At 45.4% G+C, this 5,320-nt stretch overlaps 1 pseudogene; it reads right to left on the bottom strand.

Moving 5' to 3' along the window:
- Positions 1-4,002: 4,002 nt before the first annotated feature.
- LOC102858236 lies at positions 4,003-5,001 on the bottom strand (annotated as a pseudogene).
- Positions 5,002-5,320: the final 319 nt, after the last annotated feature.

Here is a 5,320-nt window from a genome sequence, read left to right as displayed (position 1 = left end):
CCGCTGATTTCTTAAGAAATAACTTGGTAATTTCGGGAAGGCCCCACCTAAATTGCAGCAAGCAGGATATCCTGTGCTTTCTCCCTGAACCAGAATGCCACCCAGAGACAACAAAAGAAAGCAGGCAGACCCCAGGAAGCATCCTGTTATTCTGAAAAACTTTCCTTGTAGAATTGTACAGGACTGGCCGCTAGCATAGGCTGCTCCCCACTTTCTCTTTGGAGACTCTGGAGAGCCTTGATGTCTGGCAAGAGAGGTGAGTGGCTTTGCCGACGCAGGGGCCAATCTTGGATTAGAGATTCATCAGCATTGCTCTCCACAGACTCCCCATCACTGCAGGCTAGCCCTTTACAGGGTCTGGACAGGTGTGTGTGTGTGTGTGTGTGTGTGTGTGTGTGTGTGTGTGTGTGTAGGATGAAAAGGATTTTCTCAGATGGCCCCTCATTTAGTCGTGGGAAGATCTAGGATTTTAGATATCTCCCGCCCCTTTGGTTTTCTTGGGTTAGTTGATATAGACAAAGCTGATCATCTTCTGAACAAAGGAATCACAGACACTTAACACAAATCAACACTGATCTACCTCAGGGAACGCTGCTGCTGGAGAGGGGACAGAAGCCAGCCCACCACCCTGCACACCTATAGCATAAAAAGATTGATGTTCCTGAATTCACTTGCATATTCTCCATCTCCTACCTGTCTGTCTGACTCTGGCAATAATGGAACCACCACTCACTATCAGTTATCATAGAGTAAATCTCACACAGGACAGAGTAGAGCTGCCCCATTTGGTTTTCAATACTGTAGCACGTAACAGAATCAGACCTTTTCATCTTTCTTCTGTAGACAGGATTGTGGGTTTAAACTGGCTTCCTTTTGGTTAGCAGCTGAATGTCTTAACCACAGTGCCACCAGACCTTCTAGGAAAAGGAGTTGTTGTGTGCTACCAAGTTGGAACTGACTCATAACTGACTCTCCAGTAGATTTTCAGAGGCAACAAATTGCATGGAAGAAGCTTGCTGATCCTTCCTCCCTTGGAGCAACTGGTGGATTTGAATGGCCTGCCCTGTGGGATTGTGGTGCAGCTTCTTACCACTAGGGACCCAGAACTCCCTAATAAAAAAAGCTATGGGAAAGATTGGTTTTTTCCTTTGTCTTTCTTACATTGGTTGATATTGAAAAGACTGATCATCTTTTGTTTGTTTGTTTTCTATGTACTATTTACACACACACACACACACACACACACACACTCACACACACCTTCTTTCATTCTTATTGTGTTTCATACAATCATTCCCATGTTGTTGTTGTTATGTGTCGTTGAGTCGTTTGTGACTCATAGAGACCCTGTTTACAACAGCCCTAAACCCTGCTCTATCCTGTGCCAATCACACTGTCTCTGACACACTCATCCCAATTGCCCCAGTCACTGAATCAATCCACCTCATAGAGGGTCTTCCCCTCCTGCGCTGTCCCTCCACCCTCCCAAGCATGATATCCCTCTCCAAGGACTGGTCCCTCCTTACAACATGTCCAAAGTATGTCAGACAAAGCCCCAGAATCCTTGCCTCCAAGGAGCAGCCTGGTTTAACCCTCTCCAGGATGAATCTGTTCGTTTTCCTAGCAGTGCATGGTACCCTCAATACTCTTGTCCAGCACCACAGCTCAAAGGCATCAATTCTTCTTCTATCGTCCTTAATCATTGTCCAACTCTCTGATGCATAACAAGTGATTGCAAAGACCATGGCCTGTATCAGACGCACCTTAGTCTCCAGAGTGACACCATCGCTCTTCAGTACCCTGGAGAGGTCCCTAACAGCACACTTTCCCATTGCAATACATTTTTTTTTTATTTCCTGGCTACTGGGACCTAGAGTATTGATCACAGAGCCAAGCGGACTAAAGTTGTTAACAATCTCAATCTCTTCACCATCCATCCTGTTGCTACCAATTGGTCCAGTACATTGTGTTTTATTAAACTAATCACCATTAGTTTACCATTAGTGAACTATGCCCACCATTATTCTGTCTTTTCAGGTCCCTGCTGAATCTTTTCCATTTCCTTTACTCCCTTCCCTTCACCTATTAAATTGACAAAAGAATCACAGGTACTTAACGTAAATCAACACTCATATGTTTTTGTTTTTCTTTAAAGAGACAATTGCCAAGGTACTGGAAAAATTTTACCACAGTACAATAAATTCCCAAGGGGTTCATGGCTAGAACAATACTTTTATAAGTGTTAAGAGATCCCTGAAAATGGGATGAAAGGGAATAAATAATTTAAATATGACAATCTCACTCTAAGTGCCTAATGATTCCAAATTATAGGTCAGTGATGGAGACAACTCCTAAGTGGTAAGAAGCTGGAGGACAAGGGTGGTGCCCTGGGCGTGAGGTGGGGGCAGGAGTGGCCTGTTCAACAGACATCACCCTAGGCCTTGATTTTCCGAGCTGGGGTTGGCGTGTTTCCTGCCCAGCAGGCCCTACCCTGAAGCCTGCAGCACCTACCAACTTTTCCAATCTGGCAGCTCCCCAGCAACCAGAACAATGATGGCTTTTCTCCTGCTGTAATACTGCTAGTTCATCAGAGACCCGTTTTGTACTTTTCACTGAATCCAGAGCAGGCTCCTTCCTTCAGAGGAAATCTGATCATGTTTAACATACTTTTGAAAAAAATACTGAGCTGACTGGACCTAAGGCAGAAAAATTTTGATGTGAAGTAAAGAAATTTCTCCTGGTATCTCATTACTTATCTAAAGTAAAATCTTTGTGAGTTTTAACAACTAGTGGCCTAGGATGAGGAGTTGTGTTCTCAACCGAAAGACACTTAGTTCGAATCTACCAGCCGCTCTGTGGGAGAAAGATGGGCAATGTCCTGCTATGTAATTCACTACCTGTGAAAGCCTGTTGGAGGGTCAGCTCTGAGTCAGTTCCAACTTGAAGGTACATCACAACATATAACATGGTACAGACATGAGCCCAATTGTTTCTCAGTTCACAGAGACTGAAGAGGTATGGAAGTCAAGCTTCTTCCTTGTGTCTATTCATATGCTCATACACTCATTTCTCCAGCTGTATTTACTGATCATTTATTACACGTTTCAAGTAGTAAGGGGTACAGCTGTTAACGAGACAAAAAAAAAATAGCCTGGTTTCATGGAACTGATGTCGAGAAGGACAAGAAGCAGCACACACAAATAAGTAAATGTGATCACTTCTGCTGCTGATAAATCCCTTGAAGGAAAAACATGTGCTCACCTAAGAGGTTCTGGTGACACTGTGGTTAAGATATTTGGCTGCTAACCAGAAGGGTGGCAGTTTGAACAAGTTCCACAAGAGACTGAAGAAGTTGTCTGCTTCTGGGAAGATCAGTCGTGGAAGCCCTATAGGCAGTTCTATCCTGGTCTATGGGATCACCACGAGTCAGAACGGACTGGATGGGCTGGGCTGAGCTGAGTTTGCTGCTCACTGATGTCCAGGCCACGTGAAAAGACCACTTGAGCTGAGGAGGCTATGATGGGCAGATACAAGGGAAAAGGCAAAGACGCTGTTCCTGGGAAGGCACACCTTATAAACTTCCAAGCCAGAACACCAGTGCAGAATGAGAACAATCATACCCTAGTAAAGATGAAATAAGGTGATGTATGCAAAAATTAGGGAGCCCTGGTAGACTAGTGGGTAAGAAGCTGCACTGCAATCCTGAAGACAGGTGGATTGAGGCCTCCAGCTCTTCCAGGAGACAAGGATGGGCAGTCTCCTCTCATGTGATTAACTGCCTCTGAAAACTCACCAGAGGGTCAGCTGTGGGTTGGTTCCAACTCTACAGTACAAAACAACAACAATGCAAAAAACAAAACAAAACAAAACAAAAAAACTAAATACCTGTAAAGCCACATCAAAACCGCAAATGGTAGTGTTAAAATCCCCGTGCTAACACCTAATGAACATCACTGTGCACTTTAAAAGACTACGGAGGGCACTATATACTTTAGTTTTTATCTACCACTTCTGACAACAAGAGACGGGATCTAAAAAGTCTCCTGAAGACTGTATAGCCCCTGGGTGGGTGCCTCACATACCTGGAATCCGGTTAAGGGTCACCCAGAAATGCTCATCAGGACTGAAAGTGTCTTTGGACCACTGGAGCAAGTCTATAGCTCTTGGGTCCCGGAGAACAAAGCTGCTAAATTCTCTTGATAGAGCAACATAAGCAGAGCCAAAGTAGATGGTGAGGTTATGGGGCGGAGGTGGCTTCAGAGCTGTGGTCCTGATCACGTAGGACTGCTCCTTGGCCAGGTGTTCCCGGTGGACGTACTTAGTCCGTCCAATGGCGTGAGCTGGGGGCAGCACCCCAGGGGTAATATTTTTCCCCTTGAACCCTTTCAGGTACTGAACTATCTCCTTGTTGGTTTTCAGGGGGAAGTCTTGCCCGCAGGTGTTGATCACATATTTCCAGGGCACCTCTGAGGCAGCCAGGTCCCTCACGCAGTTCAGGTCAGCCTGGAGCCTAGAAATCCCCCCATAGACGACTGGCTCCATCTTGGAAGCCAGGAACGCATTTGGGAAGCAGTCCAGTAATTGCTCCACTGCCTTTTTAAATTCAACTGTGGCCTTCTCATCCACGTGAATGCAGTAGATATTCTGGGGCATGTAAATTGCCCTGAAGAGTCTTGCAAAGGTACCAAAATTATGATGGATGACCATGACGTAGGCCAAAGGAAATTCTGCCTCTTCTTTAGACAAAGGGGCTGTGATATAGTGGCTTTGGGTCAAATATTCCCCACAAGAAGATTTCTCATACATCGTGAGTTTGTTCCTCCACAGGAAAGATGTTTTCCCTTTGATAAAGGTTGTGCAAATCTGAGAGAGCAGCCACGCCTCTGAGGAATTTAGCTTCTGGAAGCCCTGGTCACTCCCAAAACTGAACACATAAAAGACGATAAAAATAATGACACTAGAGATAGAAACTATGAAGAGGGACCGCATCAATGAAGGCATGCCTCAAAGAAGAGAGAAGAGCCAAAGAGCCATCAAAAGCTGCAAGTCCTCCTCCGAACTTACTCTTCTTGCCTTCGAGTTCTTATTTCGGTACATATTCTAGTAATTCCTACTCTGGAGAAAAAGCTGTTTATTTATTCCGATTCATCCAGGGAGCCCCGCTGCTGCCTCTCTCCCCACGCTGATATGAGAAACGGATCCGACTTGCTTTCTGCCTCTCCCAAACCTCCTTTGTCTAAAGCCCAGCAGCAGGTTGCTTACGCAGCCCTCCCCCCACCCCTCCCTCCAGTTCCCTGTTTGCATCTGCTAGCTGTTCTCC

Source organism: Elephantulus edwardii, unplaced genomic scaffold (assembly GCF_000299155.1).
Source record: "Elephantulus edwardii isolate Elephantulus edwardi_28Jun2011 unplaced genomic scaffold, EleEdw1.0 scaffold00101, whole genome shotgun sequence".
Taxonomy (NCBI): domain Eukaryota; kingdom Metazoa; phylum Chordata; class Mammalia; order Macroscelidea; family Macroscelididae; genus Elephantulus; species Elephantulus edwardii.
This window is presented reverse-complemented; position numbering and strand designations above follow the sequence as displayed.